The sequence below is a fragment of the Anomalospiza imberbis genome, chromosome 4, assembly GCF_031753505.1.
Source record: "Anomalospiza imberbis isolate Cuckoo-Finch-1a 21T00152 chromosome 4, ASM3175350v1, whole genome shotgun sequence".
Lineage (NCBI taxonomy): Eukaryota > Metazoa > Chordata > Aves > Passeriformes > Viduidae > Anomalospiza > Anomalospiza imberbis.
The window spans coordinates 30,543,651-30,567,812 of NC_089684.1; the positions used below are offsets into that span (position 1 = coordinate 30,543,651).

The 24,162-nt window shown below is 36.9% G+C and overlaps 2 protein-coding genes across 5 annotated transcripts in view; one reads left to right on the forward strand and one right to left on the reverse strand.

Annotated features, from left to right (window-relative positions):
• Positions 1 to 24,162, forward strand: part of HHIP (hedgehog interacting protein) — a 71,341-nt gene that overhangs the window by 18,996 nt on the left and 28,183 nt on the right. The gene's annotated exons all lie outside the window — the stretch shown is intronic.
• The window catches only part of ANAPC10 (anaphase promoting complex subunit 10), a 140,497-nt gene that overhangs the window by 459 nt on the left and 115,876 nt on the right, over positions 1 to 24,162 (reverse strand). For 2 of the 4 annotated variants that reach the window (XM_068187780.1, XM_068187777.1), the window contains one exon: positions 7,672 to 10,258. The exons of the other annotated variants lie outside the window; for them this stretch is intronic. The gene's annotated coding sequence lies outside the window, so the exon portion shown is untranslated. Of the gene's footprint in view, positions 1 to 7,671; positions 10,259 to 24,162 lie in introns of those variants that run through there. 4 annotated transcript variants of the gene reach the window in all.

The window sequence follows — 24,162 nt, forward strand, 5'->3', positions numbered from 1 at the left end:
ATTCCTGAAGATTAAAAAAAAAAAAGCTTAAGAACCAATTTTTCTTTGCACATCTCCTAATTTCTAAAACTCTTTGACAGCACAGTTAGCAGGAATACTTTTTTGATATTCTATTTTTTAACTTAGTTGTTGGAGCCACGAATGGATATTAATCAAGAATTTGCTAATTCAACATCTGTGGCCTTCTCCAATGCATTTTTTGTCACCCTGGCTACATAAGTATTGTAGTGTGTGTGCACGGATTGGACACTTGGCCAACCCCCTCCTATCACCTCCTCCCCTTTGTCAGGAATGTGGTGACAAGAAAAAGCCATGTACCTTGGTCTTGCCTCAAAGCTGAGCAAGGACATGAGTGAGACATGGACCTGTAAGTCAAATCCAGGCCATGCACCTGGCTCAGCTATTTAAGAATATCTAGCCCAGTGGAGAAAATACTTGTTCCATCTCCTAATACATTAATGTACCCATTAATATTGCGAACTACCCTGAGTGTATACAGAAGAAAAAAAATGAACCTTTTACCAAAAAAAACCCCATAATATACCCAAACTAAAAGTCTGCTTTCCCTGTTTTGGTGATTTACAGGTCCATTGTGTTGTGGTGAAGAGAGCTGTTAGTTGCAGAGCAACATTTTACAGTTCTTCCTTAAAAGTTATCTAGCAAAGACAAATTTTTAATGAAAATATTAGAACCCATTTTTCTTTCAGTATGATTTTCACAGGTGTTATTTTCTTTCTGTTTTAAACTATTGCCAAGTAGAAAAGAGGCAGAAAGTCGAAATGAGAAGCTATTGAACTAATGGTAACACTTCAAGCACCATTTAAGGAGACCTTAATCAATCATCTAGAAAATTTAGACCTGATGTGTCTGAATCTCTTGTCAATATTTAGGCAAAAAAATTAAAGGCTCCAAAAGTATCATGCAAATCTGATTTTATCCCATAATGCTCTCAGCAGGGGAAAAAAAAGTGTCAAAACATTCCAAACACTTGGATTTAATGATTTCCTGAGATGCAACAATGCTGAATATGCTGTTACTACAAGATGAGTCCAGTCACCTGGTACTCAAGATTGTATCTAACTTACAGAAAAATGGTCAGTGCTGTAGCAGTTCTCCAACTTTTCATACTCCTGTGACAGTATTTTATCTTATTAACTGTATTATTTCCTAAGATTTTGAAACCTTTAGGTTAGCAGCAATCACCATAAAATGTAGCACAACCTATTACATCAATTTTCACTTACTTTCTTCTCTCTTGAGCCCAAAAACCTGTATTGGTCTAAAATATATTGGTCTAAAATATATTGTTCAGAAGGGAAGGCATCAAGGTACGGTTTGGCAACAACAAAAAAATTAGGAGCTTACCACTTCTCTAGGGAATTAAATGCTATAATCACCTTTCAGGATACTTTCTGAAAAGCTAAGTAGCTCTAGGGCTGCAACTGCTAGTCCTTAAATCATTTTTCTGGTCCTTCCCTATAATCATTCAACTTCCCAAAATCCTTTTAAAACTACGGACCTCAGAACTGTACAAAGAAGCCAAGTTTACATCTTTCTGCTGCCAGTGGTAAAATCAAGTCCCTGTAGTTAGAAGGTCGTTTTCTACTTATAAATCCAATGACTGAATGAGCTCTTTAGATACAGAATTGCAGCAGGGCTTCATGTTCAGATGCTTGTCATCTCTGATCCTTAGGATATTTTCAGTTTATTGCTTCTTTTTTTTTTGTTTTGTTTTGTTTTGGTTTTGATTATGACTAAGCTCTGGTGCAGCTCTGGTGTGTATCTGCTGGCTACAAGGTCATAAATTGTGCAGCCAGCAAGAATGGCTGCACTCTGCTGCACTTTGCCTCACACAGTGCTGAGAGCAGAAACTCCTGCAAAATGTGTGTCCTTAAATTTGCCATTGTGCAATTACCACTTGCACTTGTGTGAGATTCAGTTATTTATATTGTTTTTTAACTAGTAATAAAATATTTCTCATGCATCTCATGGGAATACCATGATAAAGGGCAAAGTCTCTGAGGAAGGAAAGGGCAGGACAGGGGAGGGTAGGGAAAGGAAAAGGGACAGAAAATCTCAGTTAAGTGGTATCAGAGATCACTGTTGAGAACATATGAGTTAAACTCAACCTCTGACACCTTCTTCTCTGATCTAAGACTATGGTTTTCCTTGTCAGAAACACTTAAACAGAAACTTCCCCTAAATATTAAGCCATAGTCACCTTCGTAGTTCATCTTGCTTTCAAGCTAATATCAGTAAGACTACTTTCTGTGAGTTTTTTAATTCCCAAAGTTTTTAAAATGTTACGTTCCTACTTAATTCTTTACAAATATTTTAACAGTCAGTTCTCTTTGCAGGGGAAAAAATCCTCCAAAAAAATATCTGACAATTATTTTAAGTGTATGCTCAGCAAATTTCCCAGTAATAGCCTTTAGATGAGTTAAAAGTTAGATATATCTCTTACTGTGTTTTGGTAGTTTTTTCATCACAGCACAAGTGCTTTCAGTCCTGCAGAATCTTATTAATGAGTGATCCAGTGATTCAGGTAAGAATTTTCTATGATGCCATGAAGACTGCTGTGGAACACAGCAATTCATATGTTCAGTATAAGAGTATGGGAGTAGACTGTCATATATTAAATATGTTAACTGTGCTGCTGTGAGCCAATTATTCCAGAGTTTCTTGGGATCAAATGAGCAGCTGGTTGCCACAGGCATCTTTTTGCTGGAATGAATGATTAGTAGTGGAACATCTACTGTGCCTTCATGTTTGTATAAAGATATTGGAACAGACTGCCCAGGGAAGTGGTGGAATCATCACCCCTGGAAGTGTTCTAAAGGCAGGTGGATGTGGCACCTGGGGTCATAGTTTAGTGGTGAACATAGTGGTGCTTGGTTAATGGTTGCTTTTAATGATCATAGGCGCCTTTGCCAAAGTTAATGATTCCATGATTCTGTAACATTTAATCACATGAATATGTATTACTCAGGTCATTCAATATATAATCAAATAATTTTTTTTTTAATTGCCACTACCTCCAGCACTGGAATAGCCTGCTCCTATAAGCTTATAAGAGCAGTGAGGAGTGGCTATAGAAAACTAGAGTAAGCCAAGGATAAAATCTATTTAAAACTTAGTGTGGGAATCAGATTGTTTGTGTTGTTTGCTGAGTTGCTCACTGATAAAACGTCTCACATATTCCTCTTGACTGGATGTGTACATTTGTTGTTGCATCTTGTTGATGCACAGACAGATCTAAGTTAACACATACACTCTCAATGGATATCCACAGGATTTATGTTACTGACAGAATACCCACAATTCACATAATTCATGCTAGTCCTTCCATCCAAGTCCAGCAATTTCAATTTATTTTCCTCTGAACACTTACATGGATGAGGCTGAAATCAATGAACCTTTCTTGAACTTTTTGCCCTGACATCACAACAAACTCTCCTCCACTAAGCACTAGTGTGTACTCTCCACAAAGGTTATTTGCTCTCTGCTCCCTTGAAAGCTAAACTTAGAGTGGCTACCAAATTTGTGACCAATTAGCCCTGAAAGGGATAATTTTGATGTATGGAGAGAAAGGGGAGCAGTGGAAGGTTGTATTTCTGGGCTGCACTGGAAGGAAAACTGAGAGGTCCTATCTGAATTTCTTCTTTCTTCAACCCAATGGGCCTGCAATTCTTCAGAGTTATTCAGAAACAGACTATGAAAACTCTAGAAAGCAAATCTTCATTGTCCTACCAGACCAAGCTCTCATCTCTATATGAAGAATAGGGATAGTCCTCTAAAATAACAATGTTGAGGCACAGAACATAATTATGACATATATTCTATGATGAACAAACCAAGATTTGATTTTAATTCTATTCTACAATTAATTGCACCAGTGCTGAGTGCAAACTCTATTTGCTGTCCCGCTCCTGTATTTCTAAGAGTAATGAAATGGTAAATCCATATAAGATATATGCATAGGCCCAGGCAGGGGGGCAAGGTAAATGAAATCATTGACATACAACAGTGATACCTTTGGGATATTCTTGGGTGTCCTGGAACTCCTCTTTCAGTGTATGAAAAGGGGGACTCCAGCATGTCTTTTTTGTGAAACTGAAACACTACATTGCCTGTGTTGTTGCAAAAATGACAGACCTCAGATTTCTCCTGGAAACTGCAGAGGGAAGTGATGAAGACTATTTTTCAGCACAGGACTTGCAGTTGAAGTGATCTCAGGTCACAGGACATGGGAGTTTCTCACTCATCTGAGAGGTCAGAAAAGCAGCAGTCAGACCTGTGGTACAACAGACATAATTTTTGATGCTACACCTCACCTGTGACCTGCCTACTAGGCACTACAATTAATTGCTTTTAAATGTCTTGATATAATTGGAGCAGAAAACTCAGAAATAAATAATGGTTAAGGTATGCAAATGGCTAAATGTGAAAAAATTGGGACATTTTAAAGATAAACCATATAGAATATCATTGGTTATAGTGACCTTAAATAGTAACAAAACAGACACACTTCACAAGCACAACAGTCTGCATGAGAATTCAGCCTTCTTCATGAAAAGGAAGATTTTTTCTTTCTTAAAAAGTGATAAGTTCTTTGTAATTTTTAAGAGAGCGATGTTGCTATTGTGAGGACTTAATATACTTTAACTGGGTTCAGAAACTGTAAAATACTGCATTTTAACCAAAGATTGTATAATGACAGTGAAATGTGCCTGGATTTCTCATTAACCATTTGCAGATTCTGGTTCTAATCCTATAAGGGACACAACAGGCCTTTGAAATAAGTTGTATCTTAGCACCATGTCGCTTTGTTTAAAATAGTTTCTTGCCATCTAAAAAGCATGTGCCAAAAGCTCTTAGAGACCTCTATTTTCATGTGAGAGACTGCACTAGATAACCATACTCGAGCTAGCAATTGTGGAACAGTGCACTGGCTCTTAGGTTGTAAGCTGACCAGATGAAGAATTGCCAGTTTATTCTGAGGAAATTTAAATCAACAAAACATAATCGTTTCTGTTGATTTTGGGTAGCGTGTCTCAGATTTGAGGAGCTGAGAGGGGAAAGAAGATAATACTTTATCATTTTACATGCACATGTGTAGATTTTAATGTTCTATGTTTCCTTGAGAGGAATCCCATGGTGCCAATTAACCTAACTTATTCCAAAACAATTCTCTGTTTGGAAAGAATAATTTTCATTGTGGGTGTTCCACGAAATTGTATGCCTCATACCCTGTTATTACTGAGATGTGTGCAGTGCAATTGAGAATGCCAGTTTCTTTTCCATGCTCTCTATAGATTATAGCTGTATCCCACACACAGTGCTAGATAATCCCTACTTTAATTTTGTTATGTATACAAATCCTTTTTGTACATTTAGCGGTTTAAAAAATGTAAAAATCCATCATTTTCTGAAACTACATTTGTTAAAACCAAAAGCTGAATTTAGAAGTGATCAAAACCAATGAATAACATGGCAATTATCTAATTAAAAGGAAATTATTGCTTTTGCTGAAATATAACAGGCGGATCATGATAGCCAACACAAAATGGCAAAGAAGGAATAAAGTTACGCAGAAAATTCCATGGTTTTTAGCCAACACAGTTTCAACCACATGTTTTTCTTTAATGGGAGGAGGTTTAACAGTCCACTTAGGCTCCAGGATTCATCATCCCTTTAAGCTCTTGGACACCCCAAAAACTGTAATGAGGTCCTAATAATCCTTCAGGGAATGCATGACAGACTGGAGCTCTCAAAACCAGTCTGTGTCCTTGGAACTTCTTCTCTGTGCTTTCCTGTCCATCAGAGCTATGATTTCCTTTTGTTACATCCCTTGTAATGTGACACATGGAAAAACGGTCCTGTGTTTGTCGTGAAAGAGGCGAAAAATTGAGTAACACATTTACTTTCATAGTTAATACAGCCCAACTGCTATTCCTATATATATTTCCCCCAGATGCCACAGAATAATTTTCTTTTATATCCTCTTACACACATTTTCTCACAAGCTCTTAAATCTTATTCCTTAGACAGGATCAGCAAGTTGGGTTGAGGGAGGAACACTTCCTCCAAGGAGCACTGGTATATTATCATGTTTTCCACCCATTTTATCCCCTCTGCAGTAAAAGTTGGACAAATGATCTGCCCCAAATTAATGGTTTATAGATAATTTTAGCTTTAAAAAGCAGTCAGAACTAATTTTTCCCATTACCAAAAACATAAAAAGCTCCAAAAAATGAAACCACTTAGTAGCTGACACTTATTTTTCTTCATTGTCAGTGTCTGCCTACATTCTCATATTGCTGGAATCTTATAATAAATTATTCCGTAAATCTCAATAAAGTAATATTCTCTCTTAGATTTAATTTGGAAAATGGAATATACAATCTGTGGGAGAGAGGTCTGCAAAATACTTTCAACCATTTGTTTTTAATTTACAGCAGATACTTTTTAAAACCTTGATCTATCTTCACTGGCTTTGGACTGCAATCCCTACAGCTGAATTGCAACAACTTTAATTTATGTAATGATCATTATTTTTATGCTAACTGAATGCCTTGAAAAGAAATAAAAGAGGGAGTAAATCACCCAAAAACTTTTATATTTTTGACATTCTTAAAAATTTGGTGAATCTCCCTCAGCTGGATTCTCAATCACTGTAACAGACCAGAGACAATACACAAGTGGTAGTAGATACATCAATCTGAGTGAGCTGTAGTGTAAATGAGAAGAGGTTTATTTAATATCAAACTACATAAGGAAAGTACTTACTTGAGTTCTTCCTTAAAGAAAATACATACCATAACAAACTGGATGCTTAATTGTTAATAATGAATGTAAGATGGTATTGTACATCTCACAGAGGCCTAGTTGAAGACATGCCCAAGTGCTCTTGTCTCTCTTTATCAAGTAGCAGACCATGTTTAGGGCTGTTAAAACCCTGAGCACTTTAAAGATCTCATCAAATCAAAAGAATTTCAGATCAGAAGAGAGGGGATGTGAAACTTCCATTGCTCTGTTTTCCTTCCCCATAATGGCCTTACAGGATATGACAGGACAGTATTATCAGGACAGGATTGCTCCAGTGACTTTTTGGGGGAAGGAGAGAGAAGTCACAGTGCTCTCATGTAACAAGCAGGTGTGTGCCTGTGTAAATAAGCCAGAAGATCAAATAAACCTTAACAAGCCACCCATGAGATCACTCCAGTTTGCCCCTACAGCGACTTAGAGATCGCTGCCCTGCCAAACCCAGGGCAGTTGCAAACATCATGTCCAAAGTCTGAAGCAGCAGACAAATCCAAATGTAGGGAATATTAGGGAACTGCCTCACAGAAACTAGCCCTGGTGTGGTTTTACCCCTCTCCTAATTCTCCCTCAGTGGAAAAACAAAACTATTTCACAGACAGGATCCATGTTTCTCCAAAGGCCTGTGGGGCTGGGAGGACCACAGGTACAATTGGACCACACCCTTTATTTACAAATGTTTGGTAAAGAATTGTGTAATGGATTACTTAATTTAAAAGTAATGTCACTCTTGAAGCAGAAGCATTGAAAACTGTGGTTTTTCTGTAGTGTAGTGAGTCAGCATTTTGTAACTTGCAACATTTAACACTTCTTGTACAGATACATTCTCCTTACAAATTATATTATCCATTAAAAAATTTTGCTTTTAAAATAGTTTATTAAACTTTTACGGTACAAATAAAAAACCAAAAAGAACATAGTTCTATACAATCCATATAATTCTCTGTTTTGTATAAAATGCATATAAATTTCATCAATTTGTATAAATTTTATTTTATTTTATTTTACCATCTGCATAAATATTTCAACTTCCAGGAATAAGTATTCCAAGGAAAAAAAGGTAGCAAATGACAAAGGGAAGTGAACTTAATTTGCTCCTTACTAACCTAGTAACTTCAGAAATCACTTTATATGAATGGTCAAAAAAAAACCCAAACAAAATGCAAGAAAGAAAATTACTCTCAATCAGAGCACAACTAAAATTTTTTCTAATAAGGCCTGATAATTCCTATATTTGATAAAAAAAATGTACCTTCAATAACGTATGAATAATTTAGGTGAATTGAAACACAATGAACTACAATCCTTGGTGCTGAATTTTATCTATTTGATTTCCTTAAGTGTTGTAGTTCATCAAAGTAGAAATTACAAATGATTTCATAAAAGTGAAGAGAATGTCTTATGCATGTGTTAGATGTTCTAAATATGCAGTGAAGGGGAGGTTTTTGGAAAAAAAAAAAAAGGGCTTCAGAACTGAAGCACTGGGTTTTAAAACAGTGTCTGCAATGTGCTGACTTGGTTAGCAAATGTGTATGGCCACTGAGCAGTAAGCAGTGATAAAGCAGAAAGTGCAAAGGCTATTGCTGTGTTATAGCATCACTCTGTCTGGAGTATTCAGAGGCGCTCCCAAGGCTGGACTGCACAAAACTTGCACTTCTTCCATTATGTTTCCTTGTTTTCTGTGTGAATTCTGCCCATTTACAAGAAGGTAGAACAGGGTTTTCTTAATGCTGTCCTCAAGCACACAATTCTTCATTTGATCAAAAACTAGTGGAATTAGTATTTGTGTTCAACTGATTAAAGGTCTGGGTCCATGATACTTTGTTTCAGTTCTAGCTGTTTGAAACTTTATCGTCTTAATTTTGAGACTGAACATACAGTGTGTTGTTCTAATTGCACTGGCTTTTTGCAAAGAACTTTGTACTGTATTCAGCCAAGTTACAGGGTTTCCAAGATCATGGTCTTGGCTCAGGATAAATGGAGCCAATGAGCTAAACAAATTCCTGCTTTCTTGGTTCTTATAGTACGAGAGAAATGGAAAGAGCAGGATACTTTTACTGCTTTGTACAAGTGAAACAATCCTGGAAACTGCAAAAATGTAAGTTAGCTGTGTTTATGTCAGAAAGACACACTATTTTAGAAATTATTTTTAGCTTTCTTTCAAAAAGTGAACTACAGATTATAACATTAATGAAGCAAACCTTTCTTGGAAAATTTAAGAAAAGTTCTATTTAAGGTAATCAGTTTGGGATTTAAAATAATAAAGAAATTGATTCTAGCACAGACCAAATATTGCGCTCTCATAACATTTACTAGTAATAGCTCTGTGTTGAATGAGAATACACATGTCTATATTTGTTTCAACTTCTGTTATTGAGAATGCTTTTCTAATGAGATAGATTTTAAAACTGGGGTTGAAATAAATGAGTAATGGAAAAAAAAAAAGAGAAGGGACTTCTAATCAGGAAAACAGTGTACATTCTTTCAAAGTCATGTTTATAAGTTCAGAGAAGCAGTGGATCTAGTTCAAAGACAAACCATATTTCAATCTGCTTTTCAGAACTATAGTTCACTACTAAAGATTGTTTTCAGCTGAATCTTAGCCCAACAACACTAATTACTTGAGATACATTACTGGGCATCATCATGGGCTTTCAGTTGTAAGGTATTGCAATTTCTATGGAATACTGAGGGGGCAAATCTAGTTTTGATGCAGATGTTGAACAAAATATATGAGTTGATTCAGGAAGTTAACGTGGTTGAGCCACTAAATAAAAGCAACCATAATATAATTAAGCTCAACATCCTCCCATGGGAACCTACCATAAGGTAATAATATTAAAGTACTTTTCAAAAAAGGAAGATTTTTATATTGAGGAAGTTAGAAATAGCCTGAAGGGGAAAGTTAGGAAATTAAAATCCATAGAAGCAGCGTGGAGGTTCTTTAAAAGTACCTTATTAGACTCAGGGAAAATATGTATATACTGGAACAATCAGGAATCAAGAAGGTGAGAAATATCACGAGGTAAAAGGGAATGTTTAGGCCCCCCAAAAATAATAATCCTATAATAAAATGGAAATCCAACTCAAGTGGCACTAATAGAGCAGAATATAAATTCAGAAAACCAGAGTAAGGGTTATATCCTGACATTGTTTCACTGACAGAGTAAGTAGGAGTTTCCCATAAATATTAATGGTAGAACAACATTCTGAGGTTTGAGAGGAAATTTAGAGGACAAATATGGAAAAATACACAGAATTTTTAAAGACATCATGATAGAAGAACTTCCTCAAGCTCGGTGATGATCTTTGACACAGGCTGGTTAGGTGGACCTATGGAGTATAAAAACAAAAGATACAACTTGATTTCTTTCCATAAGAGAAACTAAGAAAAGCACATCCTATAGATGGTGTTTAACATCTGCTGCTTCTTCACCTGTAGGATGAGAAGGGGGGGAAAGAAAAGAGGGAGAAGAGATATCATGGAAAGCACCAGCATAAATTACCCTACAAATAAGTACTCTAAAGCAACTGAAAGTGAGAGTAGTTAAGGTAATGAAGCTGTGCTATTTGTTTTTACAATATTTCATTTTTGAGTCTGGCCTCAAAAGGGCTCTGAAAGTCATCCTACAAATAACAGAGAAGGGAGAACAAAAAATCATAGATGAAAAATTAGGAGAATTGTGAAATTAGGCCCAAGAAAAGCACCTTGTTTAAATGTCGATTTCTTGCCACAAACAGAATGCTGTCAAATAATCTGTAAGATAATGAATAAAAAGTAATTTATATTTCTAGAAGTTTTTATTTGGTATTTCTGAAGAAAGTGGTATGAGGGATTGCTGCTCATGCAATAAAGACATGAGCTGTTGTGGTTCTGACTGCACTCAGGCAAGAACCGCACTATACCAATGCCTCTGGACATATCTCCAGTACACTTCTAAATTAGGAGTGAAAAACAAATTGATAAATAAATAATCCATATCTTTAAAATAATTTTAAAATGTGTAATCTTGTATTGCTTCCAGAAAATCAGCTGTTACTTTGAAAAGTTCATAACTAAGTGTCTGAATCTGCTGATGATACAAGATTGAGTGTGTTGGAAGGAAGTGTAGAGAAATTTTTTTTAAATATAAGTAATGAAATGGCACTGTAATTTAATATAACATAAAGGATCTTTCAACACACAAAGAGCTCTCTCACCTATTTTGTTCTATCCTGGAAAAAATATAAGTGTCAGTGACAACTCCAAAAATCTAACCAACTATAAAGAGCAGGTATTGAGCAATATCTAAAAGAGATATTTGGATAATGAACACTATCACTATTTAACTCAGCAGCATCCTCAGCAGTACAGCAAGATACAGTTGAACAAAATAGTATTGAAAAGGGTTTTGACAGCATTTAAAAATAATTTGGAAAAAAATATCTAGCAGAAATAGGTGAAGTAATACATTTCAGAAAAGGCAATATTGCCTTTTCATTCTGTTTTTCCTTTGATGAGAAAGTTTAACAAATTGAATTGTCACACTTGAAAGGAATGACATTTGAGCAACATAATCACTTGTCTGCTACATGCTACTGCTTTAATGGTTTCGATTGAACACCAATTAATGAAGTATTTGCCTGTAGTTTTTCTGCTACTATAATTTGTTGTTCAATTGTTTACAAAAAATACAGCAGCCATATAGCTTTCCTGATAGGGAATTGGCCATCTCTCAATAACACTGGGTGCAGGTAGGTCCTATGTTTGCTGGTGTGGTAGCCTATAGAACAATCACCCTTAATCTTTGCTTCAGATTCCTTGTCCAGAAATAATGTAGTGCTAGTGTTTGTTTTCTGCGTGGAACAGGATCAAGCATCTCAAACTTAGCTTTTATGTGAAACTTGAGTTGTGCTGCAAAGCTTGGTGACTTGATAACTCATTTAGGCTGCCAGACTCACATGTATAGGCTGGTTTGTATCAGGGCTGGATGCAATAGAAAGCATTTCCAACAGTAACTAGGAATTGTCAAGATACACTTCTGGGGAAGCTTATAAAATTACAAAAGTTGGACACAATATACAATAATACAATTAAATTCAGAGAGGCAGCTTCAAAGGCACATATAAAGTCAATGGTCCTTGCTCACAGAGACCTGCTGTGCTACTGCATGAAATTAAATATTGTTTGGTAAAAGGGATTCATTTTTCTATAGAGATCAAGGACATTATCCATGATATGCAAATTAAAGATTTTAGTCCCTGTCATGAATCAAGTGCAGAATTCCTTTTCTGATCCTTAGGAAGGTTGTTTGGAAACCTTCTCAGGTCAAGACTAGAAATTCTAGTAAATACCAAAAAAGAAAAGGAGAAAAAGTCCATAACAGCATAAGTAGCTTGACAGGTTAAATCTTTAGATTAGATACCTGAACTGGGTTTTTTTTTTTACCGATTAGGGTTTTCCAACAATACCTGCCACAGAAATATTTTGCCAAAAACCCTAGACTAGCATAAGAGTTACAGACTCTCATAGAGGACAATTATATTGGAGATGTCATTCTCTAATTTCATTGACACACCTAACTACCCCACTGGCAGAACAAGGTCCCAAAGCCTTCTATTCCCTGGGCTGAACAAGCTCCACTCTGGTGACCTCTCCACAGAGGGCAAATGCTCCAGTCCCCAGCCCCCCTTCACTGGACTCACTGTGGTGTAGTGACACCACTCTGGTGCTGAGGGGCTGTAGAACTCAGAACTACAGGTGCAGTGTTCCCTCTGCAGCCTCCTGAGTGCAGGGAGAAGGGATGATGGGTTTCTCTGCTGCCTGTGCTCTTGTTAAGCAGCCCAGTCTGCGGCTGGTTTTCTCTGCTGCCATGGCTCTCTGCTGGCTCACGTTCAATTCGCTGTCTGCCGAGACCCCACACTCCCTTTCAGCAGAGCTGTCCCCAGCCAGTCCGTTCCCTGCCTGCATTGTTGCAAGTGTAATGGGATTTAGAAAAGAAAAAGTCTGCAGGAATCTCTGTCTGTAGTTCTGATTCATTCCTTCTGGCTGGGCTATCCAGTCAGAGGTAGTTCTTCCCCAGCACAACGAAGATCAAGGTTTCTGTTTAAAAACTAGAATCGAGAGATAGCCTCCCTGAGATATCTTTCTTATCCTGCAGTCTCTCTTCCCACCATAAAACCCATCAAGCTGCTTTAAACACTGTAAAGTTTAGAACTTCATATCAGGCTGGCTCCTCTCTGTCTTAAGAATTACTTTAATTCCTCAAACAGCAGTATTCAAATGAAATTTGCTAAGTGCATGGATGTGCATCAGAGTTCAGAAATAACAGATGCTGTGATGTTGCTGACTTAATGGCTGTGAACTGCAGATGTGCAAAGAAGGGTGTGAAAGAAGCCTCTCACACTATTTCCACTGAAGACTGTCCTTTAAGGGGTTGATTTTCAGAACTCTTAATCACTTCTGTAACCAGATGCTCAGACTTGAATATTTATTATATATGTAAGGCATTAAATACTTATTGTGATTTATAGCTTGGGTTAGGATGTTATTTTTAAATAAGCCATGTAAAGTACCTTCAGTCCTGTCCATTCACACACGCATGAGGCAGACTCCAAAATCATGAAATTGGCTTAAAAGCCATATGCTTAAAAAGTTCATTTGAAAACAGGGGGAGTGGAAATTCACTGCCTCCTTAGTTTTTAGTTTGATTTGTGTTCTCAGACTTCTTCCTGCAATCAAGAAGTCTGAAGGTTTCAAATTAAAAAGCTGAAAACCTACTTGCAGTGCTTTATTCTACTAATTTCAGCTTTCAATACACCTCTTATACTTCACAAGGCTTGTAATTTAATTGGAAGCACTGGCTACACGACATACTAAGATGTGTGCACACAGCTATGTAGCTGAAAACTCCACAACATAATGAAATATTAGTTGTAATTAACAAGAGACTGGATTGCTGAGGTTCTGTGGCATGCCTGCAAATGTTTGAGCCCACATTCCTTCCATACAGTCAGCTCTGACAAGGCTCAAAAGTCCCTCATGCAGGGAGACTGTGGGAAGAGCCCATATGGGCAGGGAGCAGGGGAACCTGCTGGTGTTCTGGAGAATATCTGCTTTGTTTCAATCTTCAGAGCAGAAAGGGCAATTTTCATATTACACTTATTACATTTGGTGTGTCCCTGGGAGATTTTCCTCTATCAGTTCCAAGAACAATTGCAAGGAAATATTTCTGAGTTTATAAATTTGTAGAGGAAGTGAATTTACCACTTTTAAATATGTTTAAGCAGTTACATTTTTATTCCTCAGATATAGCAAACTGTGTATAGCCTGTCATTTTTTTCAGAAGTTACTGTTCTTTTTCTCCTAAGGGAATATGGTTTCTGTAGCTTTAGTGAGGCTCTACTAATTATTATGTACCTCATATTTCTAAAGAAGAAATTATGTTTATGTTAGCTATTTTTCTTTCAGTAATTGTTCCATTCAGTACTTAAGTATAGATTGCAAATGTGTGAATTTCCTATTCCTTTTTGGGGGGAAGGGAGGGTAATAGAAAATGTTTGCATTAATGAAGGAATAATAGATCAGTGTATTACAATATTCTGACAACTCTAGTAATTTTTTCTACTTTGAATTTGAATAACTGTCACATTTAGCTGATGTCCATTCAAATGCAAAAGTGTAAATAATGACATAATTTAAAACAGATGCCCAAGTCTTCCAACAATAACAACAAAATCAGGAATAATGAATAATATTTACTTAAATTTCAAGTTTATATTAAGTAATGCAATAGACTATTTGAAAAAGCTGTCAGGGGTCTTTGGATTAAATGGGTCCACATCATTTGTGTACTGCTTATCTTTGAAAGATGACTTGAAAGATGAGATCCCAGTCGATAATTCCATTACAAGTTAACTCACCTGGTAGATATTTGTCTAAGGACAAGGATGCTGATGAGCCAGTCATGCTGAAGCAACAAAAAATGAGTCCATTACTCCTCTAAAACATTTTTAAAGTTTGATTTTAAGAAGCCTTTGCAGACCAAAGGCTTTGTGATAAATGTGCATTTGTCACATGGAAGGGAAAATTGTTTTCTACATAAAACAACTATGACGATGCTTATTTCTTTTAGGAGAAAGCAACACCAAAGAGCATGGTTCCTTTCTTCATGTGAGTCCTAAGACTCGGGACTGAAACTTTGGTTCTTACAGACAATCACATTTTTGACAAATTGCTACTGCTGTACTCCTATCATTCCTGGACTGTTTGGGGTTTGGTTTTGTTTTGTTTCAAACAAGTCACAAAGATGGCTTAACTTCAGAGAGATGTTCTTAATGAAATCCATTCCACCCAGAAGGTGTTCTCTCTAACAAATGGGAAACATCACAAAATTTAACCTAAAGTCTGAGCATATGGAAAGCTACATAGATGATGTCAGACATTACAAATATTATTTGTACTTGCTAGTTTACTTCAAGGGAAATTATGAGAATGACATCATGATGATGACTGACTAATTTTTATTAGTGTTTTCTCTCTGAAACTCTAGACTTAGAGAAAGAAAAACAGCTTTTAAAATGCCGTACCTGTTATTCTTTTCTAACACTTTGTGATTTTCTTATTTATAAAAGATATTAATATTTTAAAATACCATAGATACTATCAGCTCTTATTCTACTCCTTTGACATGTCAAATATTTTTGTCAAAAGAAAAAAAAAATTATCATTTAATGGTCATAAAAGATAGGAAATGATCACATCTTTTAAATTAATTGCTGCTTGGGTTGGCCTACGAACCTATAAACTCTGCTGGAAGAGTTGCAGCTAATTTCTTTACAACAGTTTCTTACTCTGGGAATGAATTATGCTGATGAAGGGGTGATGACCAGCTTAGGAATAGCGATACGTTCCTGCAGTCAGCAAAGACAAATCACAGGGTGCCACAACTCTGGAAACATCCAAAATCCACAGAACCTGTAGAGTTCTATTTTACAGCAAGAAACCCAGTAATACAGGTTGCATAAGTACTTTTTGCAAAGGTCTGTTGGGTAATTTTGCTGAGGACCTCTTACAGGATCAGCTCCAGCTCTGCAGGGATGCTCAGGCACTCTGTTATCTTCAGAGCCAGAGACAGCAGCAGCACAGGACACCAATAAAACAGTGTCTCCCATGGCAAGGCAAGAAACATTCTTCAAGTCCAGACAAAGGGCATCCCTACAGGAGCACTGTGAGGGTCATCAAGGGGTGAGATACGATGATTCAAGTCAGAAGGGAATCCACAACTAAAACCTGGTGGGTGGCACAGCAAGCCAGAGAATTGTGGAGAATCCCCCTCCCTATTTTCAAGAACTTAGTACCACCAGACTGCGTTCCTGGGCTCTTTACTGAGGACAAGATTACGCCACAGCACCACAAATCTCCATGACCATATTAGTATCTTTCTCCAAATGCTCTTGCCCCATTCAGCACTGTGTTTATGATTGACCTCAAAGGCAATTGTCTTATAAATGTGTTTATGGTTCAGCATGTTCATAGATGTTATACATATTAGGACCTTTGTTTATCTGTGAAGACTTGTTTTCATGAGAAATCAATATTTATGGTGTCACAGTGCTTACACACTCCAGGGTACTTCAAATGCTGTGCTCCAATGGAGCCATCATATTCATGAATTAATTTAATAAGCAAAATTCAAGGATGAATTTAGCATCAATAATCCCTGCCAGATCTGCATATTTGGCTCTGACGTCTGGCATAAAGTGATGCATTGTCAGTCTCAACTCCCACGTAGATATATTTACATTAGGTGTGCAAAGGCAAGGTTCACAATGTGATTCCCATGGCTGAGTTAAAGTCCCACTGGTAAAGCTTTTGAGAAATTGCCCCCTCTTAATCTTTGTCACCCTCTTGCCTTAGCAATACTGAGTGAGTAACTGCTCTTATTTCAATCCAGTGCAAAGCAAATAAAGTTCAGCAAATAACTACGGCTTGGTACTGTCATACAGTATTACAAATTTTTACTTCCAGAAAATCCAGCAACATCTTCCATAAATGGTGTGTATGTGAGTTCAAAGATATCCCAAAACAAGAGGTCTAGGTTGTATCAATGGCATCATTCAGCTCAGCACAAAAGGAAAGTTATCTCTGAGACTGATTTGCAGAGCAATTCCAAAGAGAGCTACACCACCATGTAATGGGCCTATGCTCCAAGGAATGCTCCCCTAACCAGCCCCATTTGCAAATGATTTTCAAGATAAAAATGAGCAAATGATCTGTAATAGATAATAAACAGCTAATCATTACATCACACATACCACATCAGTTAATATAGATACATTTATTAAACCTCTTTTATATATGACTTAATGTTAAAGCATTCTGTTTTATCAAGGATTCAAAGGAATTAGAGTTTAATTTGTTATTTTAGTATACTATACCTTTAAATTGTTGACATATAAGTTGTATAAATAGAAACACCATAAATCTCTTAAAAATGTACCATAAATTTTTTATGTATGACCTTTAAGTAACAGCGGTCTGTTGCATAACTCTGCAGGGGAAGTCACATGGTGGAAACCTCATATTTCCTTAAATTTATGGTTGTTTCTTGGTGGTCTAAAAGACTTCTTTCTTTTTTTTTTTTTTTTCTAAAGTTGTAATCTTAGTAAATTGTTTAATGTTTGGTCTAATGCAGGTCAGTGTAAGTTCTTATTTAGATTTATAATAGGAAATATATAATGTCAGATACCAATGAAGCCTGGCTAATAAAGTCAAGGATACCAGTGTTATGTTTCATTATAATGATGTGAAGATAATGCCTTTAGCTGTATAACCACCACGTTAGCTACAGACCATAAAATAATCTTTATGAAATCTCAGGGTAATATTAATTAAGAGAAGATTCTCCTTTTTTTTTCCAGTAATTTTTTCCTCCTCAATCAGAAGCATTTTTGATTGATAAATTGCCTCATCAACATTGTATCAGATCTCATTTACTGATGCCAAAAATCAAGTAAATGCTGAAGTGGAGAGAATTGGCTGCCTCGTGTTATCCTTTTTTGCACTAGAAAAAAGAAATCAGTGGACTTTGGGCATGTGCCTAAATACTTGCTGAATTAGGGCCTTATGAAACAAAATTTTATATTAAGGTAATGATCATTGCCATTACTTAGAGGAAATTTTACTCCTTCCAACTCCAAAAGAGTTTGGTTTACACTCAAAGCAGTGTTATCAGCATCAACAGAAAAGGTCTGCCTCAAGTTAAAACATGCAAGTGAATATAAATTGCATGAACAAGAAGAAATTATTAGTGGTTTTCCACCTCCACTGAAATCCTCAGAATCCAAAACAGGAATTTACACCACTTGGCAGAATAAAAATTAAACCCCACTCAGAAATGTCAATATTTAAAATACATAGTACAACCATAGTTTAATGAGTTATTTAAAAATAAACAGGGCACATACGTGAAGTGCAGTTTTCAAAACCCTTTTTCCCCAACAGTGGAATTGAATGTTGCAGGCATAACAACATTAGTTTATTCTTTACTATAAAATAAATCCTTCTAGATCCTTCTAGTTCAAAGACCATTTATTTAAGCCTTAAGATATGCAAATCAAGCATGCGTGCATTGTTTATATCCACTCATGTTCCACTTTTTGGGCTACAAAAACAAATATATTTGATGAGAATTTAACCTACAAGGCCAAGGAAAACTGTATTTGTCTAAATGCTGGATGCAAGTGTATGTAGTGAATATGTGCATAACACATCAGTATAAACAGCTTGGAAAATCCAAGCCCTACACAGTCATAATTCCTCCCCTGAGAGGCAGATGTGCAAGGCAGATGTGCACGTTCCACAGGAGATGCAAGTGAAAGCAATACTTTGTGTGTCCAGCCAGGCAAAGGATGAGGGCAGGTTTAGATTGGATATGAGGAAGAAATTCTTGACTGTGAGGGTGAAAGGATACTGGCACAGGTTGCCCATCAATCAAAGATACCCAATGGTGTGCCTTCAGTGTCTTAGTAACATTTGGTTCAGTAGACTTTGGTCATCCTGTCTAAAGGTCTCAGGTGCTGTGCAAGTTCAATGCCTACTAAAAAAGAATTGAAAATAAAATATTGAAAATTCTTTTTTCCCTTTTTTGCATTCAGACTTCTGGATCAGCACTAAAACAATTAATACATGTTAAATAAATATGTCCAGGAGTGTTTAACAGTGAGAAATCAGATACTTTAATAATCTGCTGAAAACCAAATTCAGACCAAGTTACAGTAACAGCCATTTTACTGTCATTGTATGAGCATTGCTCAGTTAAGAAACAGGTAATTTGTAAAATGAGTGTCTTTAAGCCTGGAACAGGGTTAATCCAGAATCCTGACAGACATGAAAGCCTAGCAAACCTTTTATTTTCTCAATAATTTTTTTCAAAAAGAGCATTTAGAGCCTGAACTAAGAGGAAGGATGATAGTACTCAAGGCTAGTCTGAAGCAGAAGGCAAATGTGCACGAAAAAGAGAGTCTGGAACTTTTTCCTATCCATGCAAGGCATTCATTATCCTCACAAATAACAGAAAAATCAGCACTGCTGGGGCTTTCACAAGTAGATGAGGGTGTCAAGGGAGAGGCAAAAATCCATCCCGCAGGCAGCGAGTCTTAGGAACCTCAGAATGCTGGCAGTGGCTTCATTAGAAACCAGAGAGCCTTCCTATGCCAAGAACAGACACTAAAATCTCAGACAGTTAGTGCCAGAACAGGATAGAGAGGAGTGAGAATATTCTGAGATTTTGAAAACATACTCTCACCAAGTGTGGACTGAAAGGTTCTCAGAAAGGGCCAAATGAAATATTTCATTTCAGTGTTGACATTCTTTTAACTAAAACTAATTTCTAAACTGAAAACAACTCATTGAAATAATCAAAATTCCCACTTTTACATGTATTAGAACTGGATGTTTCAAGAATTTAGAACTATTTCACTTTTTGCCCCCCAAATACAACATGTGCGACAAGCAAACCTCCCTTTCCATCAGGGAGAGCAGGGGCTTGGACAAATCAGCATTTTCCAACGCTGTCTTTACTCAGAGAGCTTCCAGCCTTTTGTACTGAATACATTTTTCATAGTAATTTACTGGTTGTCTTAGGACAAATGAGTTCTGAAGTTCTATGTCTGCATCAGCTATTGACACACACAACCATTCCTCCAATTATTCCATATGCATGCAGTGCCTCACCCTATTTCATTTTTATAACTGAGCATGCTTAACACATTCCTTCTTTGCAATGTCCAAAACTATCTTTGCATTCTCAACAAGAAACATATTTCTCATTCACACATCTTGGGCCAAACCCAGATGGTATTAGTTTCCTACAAGGGTATTTCCTGTATGTCTGAATTGTCAACACGGCTGTGGATTGCCATCATTCTCCTCTTATATACAGATTCTAGTCATGGAGAGCAAACCGTATATCCTCCACCACCCTGGTTTTTCCACTTGGCACATTTCATAAAAATATTCACGTCTCTCTTCAAAATACTAATATTTTTTCTCACTATTTTAGTTGAGAGGCAAAGACAAGACGTATATGAGGGATCCACAAAAAATGCTTGATTATTTTAGCTTCCTCTGGTGTTCGCAAAATGTCTGTGGAAAAAAAATCTGCATATCTCTGGATTTATTTACTCCTCATTTTCAGGAAAAATACTTATATTTCTTAAGACTTACTGAAAGAACTAAAATAATTTGATTGCTTAAGGCAGTATTTGAAGCCAAGCTTAACTGCAGCAGTGTAGGTAAGTTGCTAACTGGCCTTTCTGCCCTTGGGCTGCTCAGCTCCTGGGGCACTGCGAGGCTGATGGGATCGGCAAAGAACTGGGAAGAAAAATCCCTGGGCAGTATCAGAGAATGCAAATGCATTTTTCTTCCCAGCTGCCATGCAGTACATTTTCAGAAATGTGAGGGTTCGTTGCTTAAATGTGTTTCTGACCCAGGTACAAACATGATGCACATGCATGATTTTTGTTGAAAAAATGCCATCATAGACTTTTTTGGATTATTTTTGGATGCATTTGTACCAGGACTCGAAAAAGTGCAGTACTTATATTTCAAGCAGTTTGATTTTAGATAACAAATACAGTTCCAGTGCTCACACTCACGTGTGGAAGCTTAAAACTCAGTAGTAGATACTGGACCTCTAAATGGGTTTTCTGTTTGCATTTGTGCCAATAAGACAAGACCATTTACTTTTTGGAATGGCTGAATGTCCAAAGAATGTAGGCATAAACAATTTCAATACTGGGGTAAGAAGACATAGCAGAGTGGTCTAGCCTTCATCCAGTAGTGCTGATGTATGTGTACTGGTAAAATCTTGAAGAACATTTACAGAGCTTCTAAATACAAAGTCTGACTTTACTTTATGCTAAGCCTATTACGTTTAGCTTAATAATTACTGAGAAAATCAGCAACAAATGCAACCAGAATTTGCTTTGAAGATATGACATGTTATTATCAAAACTGTGCTGAATGCTGGTGCTAAATAGAGGCTGAAATATGCCTCTCCATGCATCCAGATTTCAGAGTCCAAAAGTTCTTTGGATATTAGAGAGCAGAATAGCATTTACTTTATTGCTAGGATTTGCACACGTTTTTTGGCAGCTGAAAATAGTGACACGTTCCCATCTTTCAGGGCCTGCAGGCAAAGCCTCATGTTCTACATTGGGTCTCTGCCCTCAGGAGAGAACCTCAGACAAGATCGTAGGTGCTATATAAGCACCAATTGCAATAAACCCCGTTTTATCCTTCCTGTCTCTCTCCTGTGTTTTTTATGCTACTTGAACTTCTATCCCTCAGGTTGTCTCCCACTCCCCTACTGAAATCCATTCAGATAACGCAATTTTCCAGTTTCTTACAATAAGAAGAAAAGGAGATTTGAAATATCTTGCAGAAATCATTTTAAAGCCTTTCCTAAGTACCTTCAGAGCCTTAGTGACTAAAGCCAGAAATTTGCTTAAGAAATAACCTTCAATGGAGTAGATTACCTCTATATTTACAGCAAAGATGAGCATCATTTTGATAAGCCATTTTGATAAGCCACTCTTCTCTCAAAACAATGACAGAGCTTATAAAGGCCACAGTTTCATCCAGGTTATGTTGATTATCATGGTAATACTTGGCAAAGAAATACAAACGGTGTGGAGTGAATGAAGTGCCTCTACCCTTTATTAATCTCTGGCTAAAGGTATCCTGTTGAAGGGGTGGTTTATAAAATTCTTTTAACCATTTCTTTTGCAAGATGCAGACTGCTAGCAACTTTTGGCACTTACTGAGCAGTTTTAATATCCATTAGCATGCAGACAACAGTAAGGACATGGAGACCAATCTAAGGGGAAATCTAAATCTTTTTTCCTTCAAGCTGGCTGTGGTTTTCTATGTTCTCTCTCAGCCCCATGATATTTAAGTGCATAGCTCATGTGAATGTACCGTTCCTTTCGCAACCAGAAAAAGCAAATACCTGCTCTAACAGGTGACAGTTTAGCACTGGGAGCCAAAGGAGAAAGGCAGAATTGTTTGTAAGAGTAATGTCATCATGGCATATTCCCATTTGCATCCCTCTTTTTTGAAACTAGTTATTTTTAATGCCTGCAATTAGACAGATCAACATTTCTGGTTTTAATTTAATGCAGAGAGTATGAAAATTACTGTTATTCTGTTCTTAATTATATCCCTAAATTTCCATATAAAGTGGTCACGGTAAAACAGCATGAATTTGTTTTTGATTATCAGAGTATAGAATTTGTTGTAGGTTCGTTCATTTTACATAAGTACTGTCAAATTTGCTCTGTGTCACCATACGTCCTTGTTTTTTCCCCTCTCTCAGCAGAAAAGAAAATAAGTCTTATAGCTCATTTAAAGTGCTGTAGACCTTTTTTGTGGACATTTATTAAAATTAGCAGCTGAAGATCTTTGCATGGTAGTAGGATTTTTATTTTTCCTTAGCATGTTTTTATCCATAGGAAGGACAAAAATGGCAGCAGTGATTGGCTGAAATATCATGCCATAAAAAAGCAACTTATGTATTGAATTGTAGATCTTAGAGTCTTTTGACAACTCGCTGCCATTAATCTGTATTTTAAACAAAATGAAAAATTGTATTGAACATGCTACTGAAAAATAAAGATAAGTTTTATGTACATAGTGAGGGAAAGAGAGCATGAGAAAACCAGAAGAGATGGCTGAAAGGATCATAGTCAAATTAGATAATTGGTAGAGCAGCAAGTCACTGAGAAGATTAATTTGTATTGTTTGTGTGTTTACAGAAAAATAAAGTCAGATAGCATCAAAATAGGATGTAAGCTTTAAAAAGTCATTCTTAATTGGAAGAGGTAAAGCCCCAGTTTTGGTGACCGGGAAAAAGGATATTTGGTGTCTTGTCATCATGTCATGTATTTGTGAATGTTAATGAAACGTTGTCTGTTCTCCATGGGGCATCATCTGGGCCGGTTTTATTGGACTGCCTACTGAAAGAGTTGTAAAATTTGCCTTTATCACAGAAGTGGCATGGAAAGGTGGGTAAAGCTTCAGAGCAACAGAAAGGAGGAAGAAAAAATACAAAGGTCATCAAGTGTATTCTTCTCTATTAATGAAGAATTTTCATGGTCAGTAAATTTCTGAACACTTACTGCATTCTCATTCACTGGAAGGAAGCTTTCTCTACTTTCCTGGAAGGCTAATTTTGCAGCACAATAGACCTCAAACCAATGCAGCAGAAAACCTGTCAGGGAAAGACAATCTGTTGTGGAAGAATGCTGAAGAGGAAAAGTGTAGGAGAGCAGATATGCCAAATAAATAAATAAAAGACCAGAAAGTGGAGGCATGCCAGAGAACTGAGAAGGAGCATACTTATTTTTTACCTTCCCATAGTGGCCTCCGCTGGTGAACCACTCACTGAGTTGCTGGTGGAATGTAAAGCTTCCTTGAAAATAAATCCAGCTGGGGACAGAGGTGGAATCACCACCTGTGTTCCCAGAGGATAAATGCTGCTTACAGCTCAAGAGGCCTCTGTGGTCAGGAAAGTGTGTAATTCACACCTTCCTGAGCCAGCTTTACTGAATGCAATAATCATCTGGTCTTTATTTGAATCTCCCTCTTCCGGGACTGATTTCCACTGTCTTCTGTTATTCCAATTCTCCTAAAGCAGTGCAGTACATAAAGTTTCTCAGTCCAGATGCAGACCTCACATGGGCTCATGGCCACCTCCTTGCAAGCACACTCGTAGCCCTGTGTCACTGCCCAAAACCTCTCAATTATTGGCTGACTCTGGGCAGTCTCAAAGCTTTCAGCTGCTCCCAACCAATAAC